Genomic DNA, 26,967 nt, shown 5'->3' with positions numbered 1-26,967 from the left:
AACTGTACTGAATTGTCTCAGTTCTAGCAGCTGTTTGGTGGAGTGTTCAGGTTTTTCCATGTGCAACATTATGTCAACTACAAATATGAATAATTTGACTTCTTCTTCCAATTCTGATGCCCTTTATTTCTTTATGCTCTATAACTGCTTTTGCTAAAATTTCTAGGACTGTACTAAATAAGAGTGGCAAAAGTGGACATCCTTGCCATGTTCCAGATCTGAGGGGAAATGGTTTCACTTTTCCCCCTTCAGTTCATTTGTCATCTATAGCTTTTATAATTTTGAGGAGTGTTCCTTCTATACCTAATTTGTGTAGAGTTTTTATCATGAAGGGATGTTGAATCTTATCAAATGTTTTCTCTGTATCTATTGAGATGATCGTATGCTTTTTGTTTCTCATTCTATTGATGCAATTTATGACATTTATTGAATTACAAATACAGAACCACCCTTGAATTATGGGATACATCCCACTTGATCGTGATGTATAATCTTTTCAATGTGGTTTTGGATTCGATCTGCTAGTATTTTGATGAGAATCTCTGTATCTATGATAAGGATATAGGTCTGTAGTTTCCTCTTTGTGTTGTGTATTTGGTTTTGCTGGCCTCCTGAGTTTGGCACAGTTCCATCCTGTTCAGTATTTTGGAATAGTTTGAAGAGTATTGGAGTTACTTCCTCTTTGAATGTTTTATAGAATGCAGTAATAAAGCCATTGGATCCCAGACTTTTCCTTGATGGAAGATTTTTAATTACTGGTTTATCTCATTGCTTGTTATGGGTCTGTTTAGATTTTCTGGATCTTCTTGATATAATCTTAGTAGGTTATATGTATTCAAGAATGTATCTATTTCTTTGAGGTCTTCCAGTTTATTAGCATATAGTCCTTCAGAGTAGTGTTTTTTGGATTCTTTGTATTTAGTGCTGTCAGTTGTAATATCTCCCTTTTCATCTCTAATTTTATTTATTGGAGTTATTTTTATTTTTTTCTTTGTTACTCTGGCCAAAGGTTTATTAATTTTGTTTACCTTCTCAAAAACCAACTTTTCATTTTGTTGATTTTTGTATTTTTTTTTTTTGTTTCAATTTCATTCATTTCTGCTCTGGTCCTTATTATTTCTTGCCTTCTGCTGATTTGGGGTTTGGTTTATTTTTGTTTTTCTAAGTCTTCAAGATACATCATTAGATCTAATAGTGCTTTTGCTGTGTCCCACATGTTTTGATATGTTGTGTTTTCATCATCATTTGTTTCAAGAAAGTGAATATTTTTGATGTACTTTTTAATTTCTTAAATGACCCACTGATCATTCAGTAGCATATTGTTTAATATCCAGGTATTTGTGAGTGTTCTGTTGTTCTTGTTGTTGATTTTTATTCCTGTATGATCTGAGAAGATAAGATGATATGATTTAAATCTTTTTAAATTTGCTGAGACTTGATTTTTGGCCCAACATGTGATTTAGCCTAGAAAATGTTGCATCTGCTGATGAAAAGAATGTGTATTCTGTAGCCTCCAGTGAAATGTCCTGTAAAGGTTTGTTCGGTTCATTTGTTTGACAGTGTGTTTCAATTCTGATGTACCTTTGTTGGTTTTCTGTCTGGATGACCTGTGCATTGATGAAAGTGGGGTATTGAAGTCACCTACTGTTTTATTGTGTTGGAGACTATCTATCTCTTTAGTATTTGCCAGTATATGCATCAGGTGTGTATATATTTATAAGTGTTATGTCTTCTTGCTGTATAGGACCTTTATCTTTATCAAAATATAATGGCATTCTTTATCTCTTTTTACAGTTTTTGATTTAAAGTCTTTTTTCCCTGCTTGCGTTTGGTTTCCATTTGCCTGGTATATCTTTTTCCAGCTTTTGACTTTCACACTGTGTGTATCTTTGTGAAGTGAGTTTCTTGCAGGCAGCATATAGTGGGGTCATTTTTTTAATCCATTCAGCCAACCTAAGTCTTCGTTGGTGAATTTAATCCATTTACATTCAAGGATAGTGTTAACAGATAAGAACAAGACTTGATTGGATGATGATTCGACCTGCTCTGTCAGTGAATCTGGTAGTGACATGGCTTTCATGTTTGCTTCAAATGCAGGACACCCTTCAGAATTTTTTTTTAATTTTTTTTAATTTTTAACTTTTACTTAATAAATTTCCAAAGTACAACTTTTGGATTATAGTGGCTTCCCCTCCCCCCCATAACCACCCTCCCACCCTCAACCATCCCAACTCCCATTCCCTCTCCCATTCCATTCTTCATCAAGATTTGTTTTCAATTATCATTATATACAGAAGATCGATTTACTATATACTAAGTAACAACAGTTTGCACCCACACAGAAACACAAAGTATAAAGTACTGTTTGAGTTGGGTAGGTGCGCCATTTCACAAAGAGTGCTGGGAACCTCCTATAATTCAACCAAAGCCAGATCAATCAGGACTACTGCAAACACTCAGTCAATTAAAGCAGATAGTTAACTTTAGCTCTTTTCTAGATTCAGTCCTCAGGCAATCAAAGCTTAGCAACAGTGATAGCGCACACAAACTTTAAGAGGCACCAGAGCTATCATAAGCTGCAAAGACGGAAAACCTTCTACCAGGTTGGAAAGGGTTAACTGGTAACAGCTTTTCCCTAGGTGAGACCTGTGGAATTTCCCTCTCCCATTCTGTCGGTTGCCTCTTCACTTTCCTGTTTCTTTTGCAGTGCAGAAGATTCTCAATTTGATGTAATCCCAATTGTTAATTTTGGCTTTAACTGCCTGTGCCTCCAGGGTCTTTTCCAAGAAGTCTTTGCTGATGCCAATATCTTGCAGGGTTTCTCCAATGTTCTCTAATAATTTGATGGTGTAGGGTCGTAGATTTAAGTCTTTAATCCATGTTGAGTGAATTTTTGTGTAAGGTGTAAGGTAGGGGTCTTGCTTCATGATTCTGCACGTGGAAATCGTTTTCTCAGCACCATTTGTTGAATAGACTGTCCTTGCTCCAGGGATTGGTTTTGTATCCTTGATCAAATATAAGTTGGCTGTAGATGTTTGGGTTGATTTCTGGTGTTTCTATTCTGTTCCATTGGTCTATCCATCTGTTTCTGTACCAGTACCATGCTGTTTTGATTACAAGTGCCCTGTAGTTTGTCCTGAAATCTGGTATTGTGATGCCTCCAGCTTTGTTTTTGTTGTACAAGATTGCTTTAGCTATTCGAGGTCTCCTGTGTCTCCATATGAATTTCAGCATCATTTTTTCTAGATCTGAGAAGAATGTCTTCGGTATCTTGATTGGTATTGCATTGAATCTATAAATTGCTTTTGGGAGAATGGACATTTTGATGATATTGATTCTTCCAGTCCATGAGCATGGAAGATTTTTCTATTTCTTGGTATCCTCTTCTATTTCTTTCTTTAAGGTTTTGTAATTTTCATCGTAGAGATCTTTAACATCCTTGGTTAAGTTTATTCCAAGGTATTTGATTGTTTTTGTGGCTATTGTGAATGTGATTGATCTTAGAAGTTCTTCCTCAGCCATGGCATTGCCTGTGTATACAAAGGCTGTTGATTTTTGTGCATTGATTTTGTATCCTGCCACTTTGCCAAACTCTTCTATGAGTTCCAATAGTCTCTTAGTAGAGTTGTTTGGGTCCCCTAAATAAAGAATCATATCATCTGCAAAGAGGGATAGTTTGAGTTCTTCCTTCCCAATTTGTATCCCTTTGATTTCTTTTTCTTGCCTAATGGCTCTGGCTAAACCTTCCAAGACTATATTGAATAGCAGTGGTGAGAGTGGGCATCCCTGAATCTTACCAGATCTCAGTGGGAATGCTTCCAACTTTTCCCCATTCAATAGAATGCTGGCGGTGGGTTTTTCATAAATTGCTTTGATTGTATTGAGGAATGTTCCTTCTATACCCAATTTGCTTAAAGTTTTCATTGAACAGGTGTTGTATTTTATCAAATGTTTTCTCTGCATCTATTGAGATAATCATATGGTTTTTCTTCTGCAGTTTGTTAATGTGGTGTATCACATTGCGTGATTTGTGAACATTGAACCATCCCTGCATACCAGGGATAAATCCCACTTGGTCTGGGTGGATGATCTTTCTGATGTTTTGTTGTATTCTATTGGCCAGAATTTTACTGAGGATTTTTGCATCTATGTTCATCAGGGATATTGGTCTGTAATTCTCTCTCTCTCTTTTTTTTTTTTTTTTTGACGGACAGAGTGGACAGTGAGAGAGAGAGAGACAGAGATAAAGGTCTTCCTTTTCCGTTGGTTCACCGCCGTGGTCGCCATGCCTGGTGCGCTGCATCTAGTGCACTGTGCTGATCCGAAGCCAGGAGCCAGGTGCTTCTCCCGGTCTCCCTTGAGGGTGCAGGGCACAAGGACTTGGGACATCCTCCACTGCACTCCTGGGCCAAAGCAGAGAGCTGGACTGGAAGAGGAGCAACCGGGACAGAATCTGGCATCCCTACCAGGACTAGAACCCAGTGTGCTGGTGCCGCAGGTGGAGGATTAGCCTATTGAGCCGTAGTGCCAGCCTGTAATTCTCTTTCAATGCTGTGTCTTTTTTAGGTTTAGGAATTAAGGTGATGCTGGATTCATAGAAAGAATTTGGGATGATTCCCTCTTTTTTGATCTGAACAGTTTGAGAAGAATTGGGAGTAAGTTCTTTAAATGTCTGGTAGAATTCAGCAGTGAATCCATCCTGTCCTGGTCTTTTCTTTTTTGGGAGGGCCTTTATTACTGTTTCAATTTCTGTCTCTGTTATGGGTCTATTAGGTTTTCTGTGTCTTCCTGGTTCAATTTAGGTAGGTTGTATGTGTCCAGGAATCTATCCATTTCTGATAGATTTCCCTGTTTGCTGGCATACAAGACCTTGTAGTAATTTCTGATGATTCTTTTTATTTCTGTGGTGTCTGTTCTCACATTCCCTTTTCATCTCTGATTTTATAGATTTGGGTCTTTTCTTTTTTTTTTTTCTTATTTGGCTCAATGTTGTGAAACCAGTTCTTCGTTTTGGTGATCTTTTGTAATTTTTTTTGGATTCAATTCTGTTTATTTCTTCTCTGATTTTAATTATTTATCTTCTCCTACTAGTTTTGGGTCTGGTTTGCTGCAGTTTTTCTAGATCCTTGAGATGTATTGATAGCTCATTTATTTGGTGCCTTTCCAATTTCTTGATGTAGGCGCCTATTGCTATAAACCTTCTTCTCAACACTGCTTTTGTTGTATCCCATAAGTTTTGATATGTTGTGTTGTTATCCTCATTTACTTCTAGAAAGTTTTTGCTTTCTCTTTTGATTTATTCTATGACCCATTGTTCATTCAGGAGCATGTTGTTCAGTCTCCATGTGTTTGCATATGCTCTAGGGAGTTCCTGAGTTGATAATTTCCAGCTTCATTCCATGGTGGTCTGAGAAGATGCATGGTGGCCGGTGCCACGGCTCAATAGGCTAACCCTCTGCCTGCGGCGCCAGCACACCAGGTTCTAGTCCTGGTCGGGGCGCCAGATTCTGTCCCGGTTGCCCCTCTTCCAGGCCAGCTCTCTGCTGTGGCCAGGGAGTGCAGTGGAGGATGGCCCAAGTGCTTGGGCCCTGCACCCCATGGGAGACCAGGATAAGTACCTGGCTCCTGCCTTTGGATCAGCGCAATGTGCCTGCAGCAGCGCACCGGCCTTGACGGCCATTGGAGGGTAAACCAACGGCAAGGGAAGACCTTTCTCTCTGTCTCTCTCTCTCTCACTGTCCACTCTACCTGTCAAAAAATAAAAATAAAAAAGAAAATGCATGGTATGATTCAATTCTTTTGAATTTGCTGAGACTTGCTTTATGGCCTAGTATGTGGTCAGTCCTAGAGAAGGTTCCATGCACTGCTGAGAAGAATGTGTATTCTTCAAGTGTAAGATGAAAAGTTCTGTAGATGTCTGTTGGATCCATTTGGTCTATAGTGTCGATAAAATCTGCTGTTTCCTTGTTGATCTTCTGTCTGGTTGATCTTTCTATTTTGCTAAAGTGAAGTATTGAAGTCCCCCAGTACTATTGTATTGGAGTCTAAGTCTCCCTTTAAGTTCTTAACATATACTTTAAATAACCTGTTGCCCTATAATTGGATGCATATACGTTTATAATAGTTACATCTTCCTGTTGAATTGATCCCTTAATCATTATATAGTGCCCCTCTTTGTCTCTCTTAACCGTTTTTGTATTAAAGTTTATTTTGTCTGATATTAAGATGACTACGCCAGCTCTTTTTTGGTTTCTGTTGGCATGGAATATCTTTTTCCAACCTTTCACTTTCTTTCTGCATGCATCTTTGTTGGAAAGATGTGTTTCATGTAAGCAGCAAATAGATGGGTTTTGTTTTTTAAGCCATTCAGCCAGTCTGTATCTTTTAACTTCATAGTTGAGGCCATTAACATTCAATGTGACTATTGATAAGTAGTGACTTTGCCCTGCCATTTTTCCAAAGATATTTCTAATATATGCTTTGAATTCCCTGTGATCTTTTACTAGGAGATTTCCTTCCTTTACCTTCTTTCCTATTGATGACCGTGTTTCTGTGTTTCTGTGTGTAACACATCTTTAAGCATCTTTTGCAGGGCCATACAAATGGTGACAAATTCTTTCAATTTCTGTTTGCTATGAAAGGTCTTTATTTCACCTTCATTCACAAATGAGATCTTTGCAGGATATAATATTCTGGGCTGGCAGTTTTTTCCTCTTATTACTTGGGCTATATCTTGCCATTCCCTCCTAGCTGGTAGGGTTTCTGATGAGAAGTCTGCTGTGAGTCTAATTGGAGATCCTCTGAGAGTAATCTGATGTTTCTCTCTTGTACATTTTAGAATCTTTTCTGCATGTTTCACTGTGGTGAGTTTGATTACAACGTGTTGTAGTGAGGATCTCTTTTGGTCATGTGTATTAGGGGTTCTGTGATCTTCCTGTACTTGGATGTCTTTGTCCTTCTCTAAACCCAGGAAGTTCTCTGCTAGTATCTCACTAAAAAGGCCTTCTAATCCTTTCTCTCTCTTCATGCCTTCAGGAACTCCTAGAACCTGAATGTTGGGTTTTTAATAGTATCCTCTAGAATCCTGACACTATTTTTTAGATTTCTAATTTCCTCTTCTTTTCTTCGGTTTGACTGTATACTTTCCTGTGCTCTGTCTTCTAAGTCTGATATTCTCTCTTCTGCCTCACTGATTCTGTGTTTAAGGCTCTCAAATGTGTTTTTCAATTTTTTCTATTAAATTCTTCATTTCATTTTGATTTCTCTTCAATATTTCAATTTCATGTTCTACTAAATTCCTCATTTCATTTTGATTCCTCCTTAAGATTTCATTTTCACACAAGAGATTTTCTGTGCTGTCCTGTATGGTGTTCTGTAGTTCATGCATTTGTTTTTGCAAACTTCTAAATGTTCTTATCATAATTTTTTTGAAATCTCTATCTTGCATTTCTTCTTTCTCATCATCTTCATATTCTTGTATTGGAGTGTCATGTTCGTTTGGGAGTGTCATGATTTCTTCCTTGTTTTTGTTTCCTTGGTTTCTGTGTTTATTGCTTGGCATTGTGGAGATATTCTTTGATTTTTTCTTCTTTTTTTTCCACTATGGTGGCTTTTCTCATTATACTATGATTTAGGTTAAGTGGACTGTCTGCTTTTGGTGAATCTCTAGAGGCTTGTGGTGGGTGTGGCCAGAGAGCTCTATTCAGTTCTTCAGGGTTAAGGGTGTGCCAAATGTGATATACCCAGGCTTGGTGTGGTAAATCTTCTCTCCCTCTCTCTTTTTTTTTTGTTCAGAAGGGAAGTAAATCCACTCAGCTGAGCTCTTCTCCTTGATGGCAATCAGTGCCTGAGCACGAGCCCCAGTGTGCATAATATTCGTCTGCTCTATCCCAAGGACCACACAAAGGATCTGCAGTCCTTAGTGTAAGCTCAGATTCCCTTGCAATGTCCCTCACTGGGTAGCCAATGCTACCAAGTTTGTGGCGTCTCACACTGAGACTACTCACTTCTCAGCCACACTGTGAGTTCTCCCACACACCCTCATTTTTTTTTTCTTGCACAGTCCCGGTTCATGAGCGCCACACATTCACTAGGTCTTAGTCTCCTGTTATTACTCCCAACCAGAGTCAAGTTTTTCTGTTTGGATGAGGCGGGCACAGCCCCGAGCCTGTGCAGCTGTTATGTATGTTCAAAATGGCGCCTGCTCTATTGTCTTGCACGCCTTTGTAAGGTGTGTGGAGAGAGAGAATCGTGTCTGTACCATCCCTTTTGTTTCTTTCTCTCCTCTAGGCAGGCTGGTGTACTTTCCTCCATGGGGCTTCAAGCCTCATTCTCTCTAGGCTTTTCCTGTCATTTTTCCGTCAGTATCTTGGGCTACTGCGGTTTCACCTCACTTCTCTTTCCAGTGCTGGTACAGAGGAGAACATTCTTGGCAGTTGGGCTCCCAAGCCACGGGTGCCCATGTCCTCCACGTAGATCTACTGTGTCACTCTAATTCCAGAAGAATCCCTCTGCAATTTTTTCCCTAACTCTTCCCTGAGACTTCACTATCTCCACTTTCATAAAACTATCTTTTTCTGGACTATCAGTGAGCTCCCTCCCTATTATGCCATCTTGGAGCCCCTCCCACAATTTCTTGTAACACTGGTCTGATGGTAGTGAATTATGTGAGTTTTTACATATCTGGAAAATAATCTATTTCTCCTTCACTTACAAAGGATAGCTTCTCTGGATATAATCTTGGTAAGACCTTGAATGTATCATCCCATTCTCTTCTGGCCTGTATGGTCTCCACTGAGAAGTCCGATATAAATCTAATTGGTATTCCTTTATATGTAACTTGACACTTCTCTCTCAGAAATCTCTAGGATTCTTTCCTCATCTTTAACTTTTGACAATTTGATGACTGAATGCCTTGGGGAAGATCTTTTTTGGTTGAGTCTTCTTGGGGTTCTTTGAGATTCTTGCATCTGGATGTCCATGTCTCTTTGAAGACCTAGGGAATTTTCAACTATTATTTCATCTAGCAGGTTTTCAATGCCTTTTGCCTTTTCTTCTCCTTCAGAAATACTTGTAATAAGAATACTTGGTCATTTAATGGCATCCCATATTTTGCATAGATTTTCTTCATTCTTTTAAATTTTCTATTTATTTTTGGCTAATTGATATATTTCAAAATTCTTGTCTTTGAGGTCAGAAACTCTTTTTTCCCACTTGGTCTATTCTGCTGTTAAAAGTCTCAGTCATATTTTTTATTTCAGTGATTGAAGAATTAAAATCTATTTGGCTCTTCTTCATGAGTTCTATCTCTTTAGTGATATTTTCATTCATGTCATTCATTGATTTCCTCATTTCTTTAACCCATCTATCTGTATTCTCTTGCATGTCATTGAGTTTCCTTACAATAATTATTTTGAATTCTTTTTTTAAAAATTTTATTTAATGAATATAAATTTCCAAAGTACAGCTTATGGATTACAATGGCTTCCCCCCCATAACGTCCCTCCCACCCGCAACCCTCCCCTTTCCCACTCCCTCTCCCCTTCCATTCACATCAAGATTCATTTTCGATTCTCTTTATATACAGAAGATCAGGTTAGCATACATTAAGTAAAGATTTCAACAGTTTGCTCCCACACAGAAACATAAAGTGAAAAATACTGTTTGAGTACTAGTTATAGCATTAAATCTCAATGTACAGCACACTAAGGACAGAGATCCTACATGAGGAGTAAGTGCACAGTGACTCCTGTTGTTGACTTAACAAATTGACACTCTTGTTTATGGCATCAGTAATCACCCTAGGCTCTTGTCATGAGCTGCCAAGGCTATGGAAGCCCCCTGAGTTCACTGACTCTGATCATTTTTAGACAAGGCCATAATCAAAATGGAAGTTCTCTCCTCCCTTCAGAGAAAGGTACCTCCTTCTTTGAGGACCCGTTCTTTCCACTGGGATCTCATTCGCGGAGATCTTTCATTTAGTTTTTTTTTTTTCCCAGAGTTTCTTGGCTTTCCATGCCTGAAATACTCCCATGGGCTTTTCAGCCAGATCCGCATGCCTTAAGGGCTGATTCTGAGGCCAGAGTGCTGTTTAGGACATCTGCCATTCTATGGGTCTGCTGTGTATCTCACTTCCCATGTTGGATCGTTCTCTCCCTTTTTGATTCTATCAGCTAGTATTTGCAGACTGTATTCTTGTTTATGTGATCCCTTTGGTTCTTAGTCCTATCATTATGATCAATTGAGAACAGAAATTGATCACTGGGACTAGTGAGATGGCATTGGTACATGCCACCTTGATGGAATTGAATTGGAATCCCCTGGTATGTTTCTAACTCTACCGTTTGAGGTAAGTCAGCTTGAGCATGTCCCGAATTGCACATCTCTTCCCTCTCTTATTCCCACTCCTATATTTAACAGTGATCACTTTTCAGTTAAGTTTCAGCACTTAAGAAGAATTTTGTATTGATTACAGTATTCAACCAAAAGTATTAAGTAGAACAAACAAAAAAAATACTAAGAGGGATAACATATTAAGTTGCTCATCAACAGTCAGGGTGAGGGCTGATCAAGTCACCGTTTCTCATAGTGTTCATTTCACTTTAACAGGTTTCCTTTTTGGTGCTCAGTTAGTTGTCACCTATCAGGGAGAACAAGTGGTATTTGTCCCTTTGGGATTGGCTTATTTCACTCAGCATAATGTTTTCCAAATTCCTAACAGGGGTCACTTTTCAGTTAAAATTTAAACACCTAAGAATAATTGTGTGTTAATTACAGAGTTCAACCAATGGTACTAGAACAAAAAAAATACTAAAATGGATAAAGTATTAAATTGTACATCAACCATCAGGACAAGAGCTGATCAAGTCACTGTTTCTCATAGTGTCCATTTCACTTCAACAGGTTTCCCCTTTGGTGCTCAGTTAGTTGTCGCCAATCAGGGAGAACATATGATATTTATCCCTTTGGGACTGGCTTATTTCACTCAGCATGATGTTTTCCAGATTCCTCCATCTTGTTGCAAATGACCGGGTTTCATTGTTTTTGACTGCTGTATAGTATTCTATAGAGTACATGTCCCATAATTTCTTTATCCAGTCTACTGTTGATGGGCATTTGGGTTGATTCCAGGTCTTAGCTCTTGTGAATTGAGCTGCAAAAACATTAATGTGCAGACAGCTTGTTTGTTTGAAAATTTAATTTCCTTTAGGTAAATTCCAAATAGTGGGATGGTTGGATTGAATGGTAGGGTTATCTTCGGGTTTCTGAGGAATCTCCAGACTGACTTCCATAGTGGCTTAACCAATTTGCATTCCCACCAACAGTGGGTTAGTGTCCCTTTTTCCCGACATCCTCTCCAGCATCTATTGTTGGTAGATTTCTGAATGTGAGCCATTCTAACCGGGGTGAGGTGAAACCTCATTGTGGTTTGGATTTGCATTTCCCTGATTGCTAGTGATCTTGAACATTTTTCATGTGCCTGTTGCCCATTTTTATTTCCTCTTTTGTAAAATGTTTATTGAGGTCCATGGCCCATCTCTTCAGTGGGTTGTTTGTTTTGTTGTTGTGGAGTTTCTTGATTTCTTTGTAGATTCTGGTTATCAACCCTTTATCAGTTGCATAGTTTGCAAATATATTTTCCCATTCTGTCGGTTGTCTCTTCACTTTCCTGACTGTTTCTTTTGCAGTACAGAAACTTCTCAATTTGATGCAATCCCAAATGTTAATTTTGGCTTTGACTGCCTGTTTTTCTGGGGTGTTTTCCAAGAAGTCATTGCCGGTACCTATATCTTGTAGGGTTTTTCCAGTGCTCTCTAATAATTTGATGGTGTAAGGTCGTAGATTTAAGTCTTTAATCCATGTTGAGTGGAATTTTGTGTAAGGTGTAAGGTAGGGGTCTTGCTTCATGCTTCTGCACGTGGAAATCCAATTTTCCCAGCACCATTTATTGAATAGACTGTCCTTACTCCAGGGATTGTTTTTGGATCCTTGATCAAATATGAGTTGGCTGTAGATGTTTGGATTGATTTCTGGTGTTTCAATTCTGTTCCATTGGTCTATCCATCTGTTTCTGTACCAGTACCATGCTGTTTTGATTACAAGTGCCCTGTAGTTTGTCCTGAAATCTGGTATTGTGATGCCTCCAGCTTTGTTTTTGTTGTACAAGATTGCTTTAGCTATTCGAGGTCTCCTGTGTCTCCATATGAATTTCAGCATCATTTTTTCTAGATCTGAGAAGAATGTCTTCGGTATCTTGATTGGTATTGCATTGAATCTATAAATTGCTTTTGGGAGAATGGACATTTTGATGATATTGATTCTTCCAATCCATGAGCATGGAAGATTTTTCTATTTCTTGGTATCCTCTTCTATTTCTTTCTTTAAGGTTTTGTAATTTTCATCGTAGAGATCTTTAACATCCTTGGTTAAGTTTATTCCAAGGTATTTGATTGTTTTTGTAGCTATTGTGAATGGAATTGATCCTAGAAGTTCTTCCTCAGCCATGGCATTGCCTGTGTATACAAAGGCTGTTGATTTTTGTGCATTGATTTTGTATCCTGCTACTTTGCCAAAATCTTCTATGAGTTCCAATAGTCTCTTAGTAGAGTTGTTTGGGTCCCCTAAATAAAGAATCATATCATCTGCAAAGAGGGATAGTTTGAGTTCTTCCTTCCCAATTTGTATCCCTTTGATTTCTTTTTCTTGCCTAATGGCTCTGGCTAAACCTTCCAAGACTATATTGAATAGCAGTGGTGAGAGTGGGCATCCCTGAATCTTACCAGATCTCAGTGGAAATGCTTCCAACTTTTCCCCATTCAATAGGATGTTGGCTGTGGGTTTTTCATAAATTGCTTTGATTGTATTGAGGAATGTTCCTTCCAAACCCAGTTTGCTGAGTTTTCATCATGAATGGGTGTTGTATTTTATCAAATGCTTTCTCTGCATCTATTGAGATAATCATATGGTTTTTCTTCGGCAGTCTGTTAATGTGGTCTATCACATTGATTGTTTTGCAGACATTAAACCATCCCTGCATACCAGGGATAAATCCCACTTGGTCTGGGTGGATGATCTTTCTGATGTTTTGTTGTATTCTATTGGCCGGAATTTTATTGAGGATTTTTGCATCTATGTTCATCAGGGATATTGGTCTGTAATTCTCTTTCAATGCTGCATCTTTTTCCAGCTTAGGAATTAAGGTGATGCTGGCTTCATAGAAAGAATTTGGGAGGACTCCCTCTTTTTCAATTGTTCTGAATAGTTTGAAGAATTGGAGTGAGTTCTTCTTTAAATGTCTGGTAGAATTCAGCAGTGAATCCATCTGGTCCTGGGCTTTTCTTTGTTGGGAGGGCCTTTATTACTGTTTCAATTTCTGTCTCAGTTATGGGTCTGTTTATGTTTTCGATGTCTTCCTGGTTCAATTTAGGTAGGCTGTATGTGTCCAGGAATCTATCCATTTCTGATAGATTTCCCTGTTTGCTGGCATACAAGACCTTGTAGTAATTTCTGATGATTCTTTTTATTTCTGTGGTGTCTGTTGTTACGTTTCCTTTTTCATCTCTGATTTTATTGATTTGGGTCTTTTCTCTTCTTTTTTTAGTTAGTTTGGCCAATGGGGTATCAATTTTGTTTATTTTTTCAAAAAACCAGCTCTTCGTTTGGCTGATTTTTTGGAATGTTTTTTTTAGATTCAATCCTGTTGATTTCTTCTCTGATTTTAATTATTTCTCTTCTCCTACTAGATTTGGGTCTGGTTTGCTGTAGGTTTTCTAAATCCTTGAGGTGAATTGAAAGCTCATCTATTTGGTGCCTTTCCAATTTCTTGATGTTGCACCTACTGATATAAACTTTCCTCTTAACACTGCTTTTGCTGCGTCCCATAAGTTTTGGTATGTTGTGCTGTTATCCTCATTTACTTCCAGAAAGTTTTTGATTTCTCTTTTGATTTCTTCTATGACCCATTGTTCATTAAGGAGCATGTTGTTCAATCTCCATGTGTTTGCGTATGCTCTAGGGATTCCTGAGTTGCTAATTTCCAACTTCATTCCTTTATGGTCTGAGAAGCTGCATGGTATGATTCTAATTCCTTTGAATTTGCTGAGACTTGCTTTATCGCCTAGTATGTGGTCAATCCTAGAGAAGGTTCCATGTACTGATGAGAAGAATGTAAAATCTTTAGCTGTAGGATTGAAAGTTCTGTATATATCTGTTAGATCCATTTGGGCTATAGTGTCGTTTAAATCTACTGTCTCCTTGTTGATCTTCTGTCCTGTTGATCTGTCTATTTCTGAGAGTGGAGTATTGAAGTCCCCCAGTACTATTGTATTGGGGTCTAAGTCTTCCTTTAAGTCCCTTAACAAATCTTTTAGATAAACCGGTGCCCTGTAGTTAGGTGCATATACATTGATAATTGTTATATCTTCCTGTTGAGTTGATCCCTTAATCATTATGTAGTGTCCCTCTTTGTCTCTCTTAACAGTTTTTGTGGTAAAGTTTATGGTGTCTGATATTAAGATGGCTACGCCTGCTCTTTTTTCATTTCTATTGGCATGGTATATCTTTTTCCAGCCTTTCACTTTCAGTCTGTATGGATCTTTGTTGGAAAGATGTGTTTCTTGTAAGCAGCAAATAGATGAGTTTTGTTCCTTAACCCAATCAGCCAATCTGTCTTTTAACTGGACAGTTCAGGCCATTAACGTTCAATGTGACTATTGATAAGTAGTAACTTTGCTCTGCCATTTGCCAAAGATAAGTTCTAATATATGCTTTGAATTCCCTGTGATCTTTTGCTGTGAGGTTTCTTTCCTTTACCTTCTTTCCTATTGATGACCGTGTTTCTGTGTTTCTGTGTGCAACACATCTTTAAGCATCTTTTGCAGGGCTGGACGAGTGGTGACAAATTCTTTCAATTTGTTTGCTATGAAAAGTCTTTATTTCACCTTCATTCACAAAGGATAGCTTTGCAGGATATAATATTCTGGGCTGGCAGTTTTTCTCTCTTAGTACCTGGGCTATATCTCGCCATTCCCTCCTAGCCTGTAGTGTTTCTGATGAGAAATCAGCTGTGAGTCTGATTGGAAATCCTCTGAGAGTAATCTGACGTTTCTCTCTTGCACATTTTAGGATCCTTTCTTTATGTTTCACTGTGGTGAGTTTAATTACAACGTGTCATGGTGAGGATCTCTTTTGGTCATGTTTATTAGGGTTTCTATGAGCTTCCTGTACTAGGATTTCTCTGTCCTTCTCCAAAACTGGGAAATTTTCTGCTAATATCTCACTAAAAAGGCCTTCTAATCCTTTCTCTCTCTCCATGCCTTCAGGAACTCCTAGAACCCGAATGTTGTTTTTTTTTTTTTTTTTTAATAGTATCCTGAAGATTCCCAACAATATGTTTTAGATTTCAAATTTCCTCTTCTTTTCTTTGGTCTGACTGTATCCTTTCCTGTTCTCTGTCTTCTATGTCCGATATTCTCTCTTCTGCTTCACCCATTCTGTTCGTAAGGCTCTCTATTGTGTTTTTCATTTGATATATTGTATTCTTCACTTCATTATGATTTCTCGTCACTATCACAGTTTCCTGTTGTACTAGTTGTTTTGTTTCATTTTGATTCCTCCTTAATATTTCATTTTCACGAGAGAGATTTTCTATCTTGTCCATTAAGGATTTCTGTAGTTTAAGAATTTGTTTTTGAGAACTTCTTAATGTTCTTATCGATTTTTTGATATCTGCTTCTTGCATTTCTTCTATCTCATCATCTTCATAATCTTGAATTGGGGTGTCTTTTTCATTTGGGGCGTCATAGTGACTTCCTTGTTTTTATTACCTCGGTTTTTGCGTTTGTTATTTGGCATATTGGAGATATTTGGTTTCTTCACTGTGGTGCTTTTTCTTGTTATACTATGACTCTAGATTAAGTGGACTGTCTGTTTTTGATGGAGCCTTAGAGGCTTGAGATGGGTGTGGCCTGAGAGCTCTGTTTGGTGTGCCAAATTTGACGCTCCTAGGTTAGGCGTGGTAGATCTCTCTCTCTCTCTTTCTTTCTTTTTTTTTGATTCAAAAGGGAAGTAATTCCGCACAGCTGAACGAAGTTGGAGGTAGTTAGCAGGCAAATGATATACCCACAGGAGCCAGAGATCGGAAGCTCTTTCCCAAGGTCCACACAGGGAATCTGTTCTGCCCTCAGAGTGGGCTCAAATTCTCCTTCAGTCTCCCACTGGGTTGCCAAAGTTACGGAATTGTAGCGTCTCTGGAGAGTACTCACGTGAATTCTGTGAGTTCTCTCCCCCACTGTCTCTTTTTTCACAGTCTCAGTTCAGTAGCACCACAGATTCACTAGGTCCTAATCTCCTGTTAATTCACCCCGCCCAGAGTCAGGTTTTTCTGCTAGGCTCAGGGCCGGTGCAGACCTGAGGTCACTCTGCTTATGATGTATGTCCAAAATGGCGCCTGCTCTTTGTCTTGCTCGCCTTTGAGAGGTGAGCAGAGAGAGAGAAACCCGTGTCCGTATCAGTCACTTTTTTTTTTCTCTCTCTCTCTCTTCTAGTTAGCCTGGTGAACTTTTCCCCCGGGGTCGTTCCCTCTAGTCTCCTCTTTCCGCTTGCCTGCCGGTGTCTCGGGCTATTGAGGTTCAGCTCACCTCATGTTCCAGCGCTGGTGTGTTGAGTCTGCCGCTGGTGTCCCGAACTGTGGGCTCCCACGCTCTCCACGCAGGTCCACTGTGAATCACTCGTTCCGGAAGAGTTTCTTCTGCTGTTTCTTCCCCTACTCTTCCTTGAACCTGTAGTATCTCCACTTTTATTAAACTGTCTCTCCCCGGACTATCAGTGTGCTCCCTTCCTATTCCGCCATCTTGCCTCCCATCCTCTATTTTGAATTCTATATCTGTCATTTCATAGATTTCCTTCAGTTCAGTATCTAATTCTGGGGGAATACTCATTCTTTTGGAGGAGTCATGCTACCTTGCTTCTTCTTGTATCCTGTGTTCCTATGTTGACATCTGCCCGTCTGACGTACATGTCCTTTCTTTATGGAGTAGGATTTATTGGAAAAAAGTTTATGGTTTAGCTGGGATGCAGGGTATCACTTGGCTTGTTGCTTTGGCTTTGGTTCTAAGTGAGTCCAGGAGTGTTGTCTTGGAGTGATTGTCTTTGTCTTAATCAATGTCAGCTGCAGTACATAGGGATAGAAATGTGGCTTTGAGATAAATAAGGGTTTCCTTGGGTGTGTATCTTTGGTCCACAGAGTTCGGTGTCAGTCTCCCTGGAGAATGTGGTAGCCAGGGCCTTGTTTTTGGTGCTGAAGGAGACGAGGGTGGTTGCCCGCTTGTCATACTGAGTGCTGCTGGGGCTTTTGGCATCATGTGCTGTGCTGTAAGACTGTGTGATACAGGCAGATCTTTCCTCAGGCCCTGCTAGGAAAGTCCAGCTGGTGTTGTATCTTATAATACTAGCAGCTCTAGTCCCAGGACTAAGTATGTGAAGTGAACTAAAGGATATGAGGTGATTACAAGGTATCCAGGAGGTTTTGCTGTGGAGGATGTGAGTCCAGGGAGGTGGAATGCAGACAGGTTGTTCCCTGTGTCACCTGTGTAGATTGAGTTGTTAAAAGTCTGGTGTTGCAGGTCTAGTGGGGTCCTTACCCAGATCTCCCACAGTGGGAGCAGATTGTTTTTTATGGGTTGCTTTGATGTTAGCCCACAGAAGCTAGAGTGAGTCCCCCAGCTCACGTACAGTACGTGAGCGTAGCTCTGGGACTAGCGTCCAAAAAAACCCCATGGTTGCAGGATGCAGGGAGTCTGCCCCCCCCCCCCTTTTTTGACAGGCAGAGTGGACAGTGAGAGAGAGAGACAGAGAGAAAGGTCTTCCTTTGCCATTGGTTCATCCTCTAGTGGCCACTGCGGCTGGTGCACCGCACTGATCTGATGGCAGGAGCCAGGTGCTTTTCCTGGTCTCCCATGGGGTGCAGGGCCCAAGCACTTGGGCCATCCTCCACTGCACTCCCAGGCCACAGCAGAGAGCTGGCCTGGAAGAGGGGCAACCGGGACAGAATCCGGCATCCCGACTGGGACTAGAACCTGGTGTGCTGGTGCCGCAAGGCAGAGGATTAGCCTAGCGAGCCATGGCGCCGGCCGGGGAGTCTGCCCATTGCCCACACGTTGCCCTGACTCTGACTGAGATGCTGGTAGGAGCAGCATAGAGGCGTGCCGCTCAGCTTTTCCTTGCAGAGCACGGTGTGCTGTGCATGGTGTGCTGTGCATGGTGTGCTGAGCACGGTGCGCTGTGCTGGCTGTGGGTGGGGAGGAAAGGAACGCAACCCAACTTCCCTGCTCCAACCCTGGCAGTTGCTCAGACCCCAGTCAGCTCCTCAGGCTGAAGCCAAAGTCAGTGGGTGACTGAGGAATTCCCTCTCAGCTAAAACTGCGAGCGGCAGGGCTGCAATGACTTCTTCCTACCTTGACGTGGGAAAATAGTGGCTGCTGGTTGTGTCAGTGTCTCTGTCTTCTCTCTTCTTGATCCATGGGAGTCAGTCTATCTCTCTCTCTCTCTTTCTCTCTTTCTCTCTTTCTCTCCCACTTCTAAAAATTTCCACCAGACCCCTGGAAACATAGTTACTTCCTTTGTTCTTTTCATATTCCACAGTAGCTCAGGTTAGTGCGCCTATGCCCAATTCAGCCATCTTGGACCTTCCTGTCAACTGTTTTTAGAGAAGGTCTTCAGAACTTCAGTCCTAAGTAAACTATTAAAAGTACCCGAATCACTTTGAGTATTTGCAAAACAGATTTAATTTTTGTTTGTATCTTGCCATTACACCCAGCATATATGTGAGAAATTTGTTTGCACAGAACACAAAAATGTGCATTGCAGATACAGTCTTTCCTCAAAAAAATATTTTGTTTCCTTAATGCACCACTTTAGGGGGATCGAAGTACATCCCACTTCCCTTTTTCTAAGAGAGCAGAACTTCTTTGTGATAATATATCCAGCCTCCAGTTTTCTAGATTTTGTTGACAACAAGGGAAAATTAAGAAAAAGGTGATTGTCTCAGTCTTCTGTGGAGGAAATAATTTTTGTAGCCCCTGTCTTGCTGAAAATCATCAATATGTTTATTTTTTTATTTTTTAAATATGAAATGGTTCATGAATTTGCATGTCATCCTTGCACAGGGGCCATGCTAATCTTCTCTGTATCGTTCCAATTTTAGTATATGTGCTGCCAAAGTGAGCACAGAATATGTTTGTTTTGTGGCTGCTCATGGAACATGCAAATTCTTGCTTGGAGATTAAATTTATTGACCAACTCATTAAACAAACAGTAAAAGGTGCCTGCTGGGTACTGGGTCCTGCAGGTGCAGAGATGTATCAAATGCATTCCTTGCTTGCAGCCTACCAGCATGGTAGAAGAGGAACAATTCCCGAGGTAACAGACTCATTTATGCGGCAATAAAGCAACTACAGGAGTACAGGGGAGGTCTAACCAAAGCTGCTTATCAGAACAGAAAGAACAGAACAGAAACAGCTTTGTTTCTTAATTATGCACCTGTTTGTTATACACCAAGTCCAATAACAGCACCAACATCCATTGGTTACAACACGATTTACTAACAAGTCTGAAACTCAAATATAGCATTAAATATGAAATCATGTTTAATATTTTTTTCCAGAATTATCATCAAGTGTAATGTTTTAAAAAAAACAATCTATTTATTTGAAGGGCAGAGTTACAGAGAGAGAGGGAGAGACAAAGATCGATCTTTCATTGGCTCATTGATTGAATCTCCAAATGGCTTTAATGGCTGGGGCTGGGCCAGGCCATAAGCCAGGATCCTGGAACTCCACCTGGGTCTCCCATATGGGTGGTAAGGGCCCAAGCACTCAGGCCATCTTCTGCTTTCCCAGGTGCATTAGCAGGGAGCTGGATCAGAAATGGAGCAGCCAGTACACAGTACTCAAATCAACACTCATATTGGTTGCTAGTGTCACAGGTGGCAGCTTAACCTACTGTGCCACAACTCCAGCCCCAAGAATCTTTCTGCACTGGACTATCATTTACTCAGGTGATGCCCGCTGGAATTGAGCTCCTGTTTCAACCTGGAATACCGGGGTGCTCAGAAGAATCCTAGGAGATTCAGTCTGGTCTAAGGCAGTCAGGGTGCCATGATTTGAACATGAGTTGGATCCTGAGATCATGATGGACTGCAGTCCTCAAAGTTGTAAATTAATGGAAACTTAGTCCAGTGATCATATTTGGGAGGTGGGCTAGCGAGAGGTTGGGGTGTTGGGGGTGCTGCCTTCAAAGAGTTGTTCTCATGACTGTTGGTTGTAAAGGCTGAGTCGGGCTGGCCCGTCTCTTGCTTTCTGGCTCACCACGTGATCCTCCACACCCACACTGCTCCTGCGATCCACTTCCCCTCTCACTTGTGAAAGCAGTGGGGCCACACTGTCTTGGACTTGAGCCTTGAAAACGGAGAGTTAAATGAACATTTTCTCTTTGTTACATTTGCTGTTATATTTGGTTATGGTCATCAAAATACATGGGGTGTCTGGAACCTGAGTTTATCTCAACTTAAGGACTCTCAGGGGAGGGTGTCTATGATTGGTTTCTTTTAGGACATGTTTCTTAGGTTCCAGCCCGCTGGGATGGCACCTTTTTTTGGACAGGCTTATTTTCCTGGAATGGTGGCCCTCTGATGTTGCTGCATATTGGAGTTACCCATGGAGATTAAGCATTCTGATGTGCAGCCTACTCCCCAGACCAATGAAACCAGAGTGTCTGAGGGCAGGACCCAGACAGTGGTGGTATTAAAACTCCTCAGTAATTCCAATGTGCAGCCGTGCTTGAAATGGCTGCTCTGAATCCGTGGCTCTCACACTTCAACTTGGCTCACAGTTACCCTGAGAGTTCTTTACCCACAGCTTGCTGGGCTCTGAAGTTTCTGAGTCAAAACATCAAAACAAACAGCCCACTTAAAAGATGGGCCAAGGACCTCAATAGACATTTTACAAAAGAGGAAATCCAAATGGCCAACAGGCACATGAAAAATGTTCAAGATCACTAGCAATCAGGGAAATGCAAGTCAAAACCACAATGAGGTTTCACCTCACCCCGGTTAGAATGGCTCACATTCAGAAATCTACCAACAATAGATGCTGGAGAGGATGTGGGGAAAAAGGGACACTAACCCACTGTTGGTGGGAATGCAAATTGGTTAAGCCACTAGGGAAGTCAGTCTGGAGATTCCTCAGAAACCTGAATATAACCCTACCATTCAATCCAACCATCCCACTACTTGGAATTTACCTAAAGGAAATTAAATTTTCAAACAAACAAGCTGTCTGCACATTAATGTTTATTGCAGCTCAATTCACAAGAGCTAAGACCTGGAATCAACCCAAATGCCCATCAACAGTAGACTGGATAAAGAAATTATGGGACATGTACTCTATAGAATACTATACAGCAGTCAAAAACAATGAAACCCGGTCATTTGCAACAAGATGGAGGAATCTGGAAAACATCATGCTGAGTGAAATAAGCCAGTCCCAAAGGGACAAATATCATATGTTCTCCCTGATTGGCGACAACTAACTGAGCACCAAAGGGGAAACCTGTTGAAGTGAAATGGACACTATGAGAAACAGTGACTTGATCAGCTCTTGTCCTGATGGTTGATGTACAATTTAATACTTTATCCATTTTAGTATTTTTTTTGTTCTAGTACCATTGGTTGAACTCTGTAATTAACACACAATTATTCTTAGGTGTTTAAATTTTAACTGAAAAGTGATCCCTGTTAGGAATTTGGAAAACATTATGCTGAGTGAAATAAGCCAATCCCAAAGGGACAAATACCACTTGTTCTCCCTGATAGGTGACAATTAACTGAACACCAAAAAGGAAACCTGTTAAAGTGAAATGAACACTATGAGAAACGGTGACTTGATCAGCCCTCACCCTGACTGTTGATGAGCAACTTAATATGTTATCCCTCTTAGTATTTTTTTTGTTTGTTCTACTTAATACTTTTGGTTGAATACTGTGATCAATACAAAATTCTTCTTAAGTGCTGAAACTTAACTGACAAGTGATCACTGTTAAATATTAAGAGTGGGAATAAGAGAGGGAAGAGATGTGCAATTCGGGACATGCTCAAGCTGACTTACCTCAAACGGTAGAGTTAGAAACATACCAGGGGATTCCAATTCAATCCCATCAAGGTGGCATGTACCAATGCCATCTCACTAGTCCCAGTGATCAATTTCTGTTCTCAGTTGATCATAATGATAGGACTAAGAACCAAAGGGATCACATAAACAAGAATACAGTCTGCAAATACTAGCTGATAGAATCAAAAAGGGAGAGAATGATCCAACATGGGAAGTGAGATACACAGCAGACCCATAGAATGGCAGATGTCCTAAACAGCACTCTGGCCTCAGAATCAGCCCTTAAGGCATGCAGATCTGACTGAAAAGCCCATGAGAGTATTTCAGGCATGGAAAGCCAAGACACTCTGGGAAAAAAAAAAAAAACTAAATGAAAGATCTCCGCGAATGAGATCCCAGTGGAAAGAACGGGTCCTCAAAGAAGGAGGTACCTTTCTCTGAAGGGAGGAGAGAACTTCCATTTTGATTATGGCCTTGTCTAAAAATGATCAGAGTCAGTGAACTCAGGGGGCTTCCATAGCCTTGGCAGCTCATGACAAGAGCCTAGGGTGATTACTGATGCCATAAACAAGAGTGTCAATTTGTTAAGTCAACAACAGGAGTCACTGTGCACTTACTCCTCATGTAGGATCTCTGTCCTTAGTGTGCTGTACATTGAGATTTAATGCTATAACTAGTACTCAAACAGTATTTTTCACTTTATGTTTCTGTGTGGGAGCAAACTGTTGAAATCTTTACTTAATGTATGCTAACCTGATCTTCTGTATATAAAGAGAATCGAAAATGAATCTTGATGTGAATGGAAGGGGAGAGGGAGTGGGAAAGGGGAGGGTTGCGGGTGGGAGGGACGTTATGGGGGGGAAGCCATTGTAATCCATAAGCTGTACTTTGGAAATTTATATTCATTAAATAAAAGTTAAAAAGTTAAAAAAAAGATAATTTGCATCCTAATAGGTCCCCAGGTGATGCTAGGTTGTGTTGGTTTTAGGACAGGGCTTTGAGAACTGCTGCATGCAGTGAAAACAATGAGAAGAAATGGTTGTTGGAGAACAGAGGTTCTTTTCATTTCATCATAATTTGGAGAATTCTGTAGGGATGGCACACTGCAGGTGCATTGCAATATTTGCTGTGTGCCTTTAAGGTGTTTTCAGAGTGATGCCCACCATGGCTTTGTACGCTTGTAAGTTTCATCTAGGAAAACATGTGGCTTTCAGTATTCTCTCTCTTTGCTTCTTACATTCTTCCTTTCTCTTGTACTTACTTTGAAAAGGTTTGGGGTGAAAACTTTGTTAAAATACTAAAGGTCATCTAGCAGAATCAGGTGCAATCAAAGCATTATTAAATCTGCAGAAAATTTGACATTTGAAAATAGTTTTTGCAAAAAAACAAACAAACAAACAAAAAAAACAAAAAAAAACCCCAGATGTTCTGATGGAACAGCTCTATAGCCAAATAGGAAAAAAAACTTGTAGCTAATAGTCAACCGTTTCGTAACACATGATAGTGAATTGAAGCAATATTAAGTGGAACATGAATAATTAAATATATTAGAACTGTTTATATTGACATCAGCAAAGTGGACCCTGCTCAGTCCTTGATGAGCTTCATCATTTATGAAGCATTCTCATCTCACCCCAGGCTAATTCCTCCTTCAGGCCACCTCTCCTTGGAAAGTAGATGCCCAGATACTTATACCTAACTTTGAATATCCTTTCAGGTGGTTTATGTTCAACAGAAGGAATGGTCTTGCTGGTCAAGCCTACTTGGAGTGTTCATACCACCCAATAATGAGTGACTTCTCTCCTGGCCACAGAATCCCAGGAAGCAACTCAGAACACTTGGCATGTTCCCTAGCAGGGAACTGTAGGTCTGGAGGACTCTGACTCCATCCAGGCATGGCAGGAAAGAAGCAGTGAAATCAATTAGGCAGTGTCTGCAGAAGTTAGATGGCAACCTGGCTGGGTCCACTGTGCTTTGAATCCTCATCCTCTGAAAAGTCAGAAGCCTTTCAATACACACTTTGCCGATTCATTAAAGCAAAGGCAATTTTTTAAGAGTACTTTTAGGCTCACAGTGAAATTCAGAGGAAGGTACAGAGATTTTACATATTGTCCAGCATCTCACATTGTTGTCTCCTTTATTATGAACATCCTCCATCCACAGTGGTATGAATCGGCATGGATACGTTGTTCTCATCCCATTGTCCACAGTTGACACTGGGCTTCTCTCCTGGTGTTACAGGGTCTGTGGGTTTGGACAGGCAGATCCACTATTAGAGTGTTGTCCAGAGTAGTTTCCCAGCCTTAAACATCCTCTGTGCTCTGCCTTTTAATCTCTTTCCTGTAACTCCTGGCAACCACTGATCTTTTTGCTGTTCCATAGTTTTTCTTTTTTTCAGAACGTCAAATAGTTGCAATTATAAAGTAGGTGCAGTTAAATATCCTATGTCTTTTTGTTGCTTGATAGCTCATTTGTTTTTTATACTGAATTAGTATTGCATCGTCTCCCTTCCTGTGGTTAGTTTACCCACTTGACGTTGTCTGTACAACCCAAGAATAAATAAGCATTGTTGTAATGCTTTCCTGACTCAGGGTTTCTAAGTGATTCTGAGGTGGTAGAGGTGAGCAGCCTGGTGGGGCAGGGAGGACTCGTGCTTTGAAATTGCCTCTTCAGGGCCCTGCAGCTCTGGGGATTCAAAGCACGTGGAAGTGAGCATTTTCCCTCTCAAGGCTGCCGGGAAAGTAGAAAGTGGAAGTGGGTCAAGTTAGGTCTCAGTCTGTAAATGTTGGTTCCTTCTCTTTCCATTCCCTGAAGGGTGTATTTTATTAGTAAATATTTATTTCAAGCTTACTCCTTGGCGTGTTTTGGAATACAGAGATATGTAGGATAGTTTCTTCTCCTGAAGGACTTCATCGTGCAAGGGAAAGAAAAATAAGCAGACACTAGCAGTTGTAGATGAGCAGTGTGACCTTATAGGTGTGTGTGGGATCAAGTGCTAGCCTGTGGGGATTTCCTTCAGGCAAAGGGAGGAGGAACTTTGTATTTCCTTTTCTCAGGGAACACAACACTGTGCTCCTTGCTTTCCAGTCTTTGAGATGGTTATTTCTTACATTTCAGTCTCATTTTTTTTTATTTGTTTGCAGAGTGGGATAATTATGAACTATCTGGATGCCCAGAAGGAGCATTTCAAATAAGTCATTAAAATATTTGAATTGTGAATACTTCTCCTCTGTGACATTTTATCCAAAATATGTAAATCTGGAGAATTTTAGAAATGGTTTCCAGAGGATATAGGCTTACATAGATTATTCCATGTGTGTAGGGTGAAGAGGTGATGGGCTGTCAGGCAGTACCAGTTTTCTGGGCTCACAGTTAAGAATGCACCTAACGCCCACATTCTTTTAGGGACCAGAACTTCTATAGCATCACTCCTTTGCAGAATGTTCTTCTCCTGTAATTATTAAATATTCCCAACTGGACATCTTCCTGACAGATTCTAATCTTCAGGAAGTCAAGAATCCACACTGTATTTTAAAAGACACCAGCTATTTTACTTGCTTTAATTCAGCACACTAGTGTTGGAAAGAGAAGCTCAAACATGCATTCCCAGAGGACCTATCAAACTTTTGTCCTGATTGAAAATTATTGCAACATTAGAGAAGCCCGAGCCAGGGGCATAAGCTTAGATCCAACAACTCTTTGTTGAGTACCTACTATGTTCTCTGTATAATTTTCTGTCCTTGAGATGCATTTATGAGCTTCAGTAGCAATAGCAACAGTGAACCATGAAGATCTCTGCCTCAGAAATCAGGTTATGGTGTCTGTATTTACAGAAATAAGCAGTCCACCTGATAGGTTCTGTGACATTTGTAAGTAAAACACAAGCTGTTTTACAAGGTGATTGGTTACAGTGATGTGCTGTGGAAGAGAAAATATCAGGGCGGAGCAAATGAAAAGGGCTGGGATGGTGGCCAGGTCACAGTTTAAGCAGGGTGTTCAGAGGAAGCAGCTGTCATTGAGAAAGGGGTCTTTTAGCAGAGACTAGAAGGAAGTAAGGGATGAACTGTGCTAGTGTCAGATCAGAGTGTTCCAGGAAGAAGGACTTTGTCGAAAGTGTTTCTAGTGTTTCTGGGAAAGGCTGAGAGGCCCACATGCCTACCGGGGGAATGAGAAAGAAATTGCAAAGGAAGGAGAAGAAGGCACAGAGATCCTGCAGGGACTTACAAATTTTGAATCCTGCAGGGAAGATCCTGACTTTACAATGCCAAAGTTAGAATAAGCATTGCTTAATTGTAGAAACTGTCATTTAAACAATCTTAAAACTTTTTATTACCTAATTAACAAATATTGATGACTCATCTACTTTTAAAAGACTTATTTATTTATTTGAAAGGCTGAGTTACAGAAAGACAGAGGGAGGGAGGGAGAGAGAGAAAGAGAGAGAGAGGGAGAGAGGTATTCCATCCGCTGGTTCACTCCCCAAGTGGCCACAAAGGCAGGAGCTGAGCCAATCCAAAGCCAGGAGCCAGGAGCTTCTTCACATGGGTGCAAGGGCCCAAGGACTTGGGCCATCTTCCACTGCTTTCCCAGGCCATTTGCAGGGAACTGGATCAGAAGTGGAGTAACAGGTCTTAAACTGGTGCCTGTGTGGGATGCTGGCACTACAGGCAGTGGCTTTACCCACTAAACTACACTGCTGGCCTGGCTCATCCACTTTTTTTCTATTAAAAGCATGGGGTGTGTGTTTATAGATGCTTTCCTTAAAAAAATGTTAAGTGTTACACAACATATGAGCTTCAAATAA

The 26,967-nt window shown here is 40.4% G+C and overlaps 1 non-coding gene across 1 annotated transcript; it reads right to left on the bottom strand.

The window, feature by feature from the left end:
* Positions 1–19,118: 19,118 nt before the first annotated feature.
* On the bottom strand, positions 19,119–19,225 carry LOC127492523 (U6 spliceosomal RNA). Its single transcript, XR_007922038.1, has one exon. It is a non-coding gene; the product is annotated as a U6 spliceosomal RNA (small nuclear RNA).
* Positions 19,226–26,967: the final 7,742 nt, after the last annotated feature.

The sequence above is a fragment of the Oryctolagus cuniculus genome, chromosome 10 (genome assembly GCF_051225735.1).
Source record: "Oryctolagus cuniculus isolate XC-2025 breed Fujian yellow rabbit chromosome 10, ASM5122573v1, whole genome shotgun sequence".
Lineage (NCBI taxonomy): Eukaryota > Metazoa > Chordata > Mammalia > Lagomorpha > Leporidae > Oryctolagus > Oryctolagus cuniculus.
Note: the sequence above shows the minus strand (reverse complement) of the source record. Positions and strands in the feature narration are given on the sequence as shown.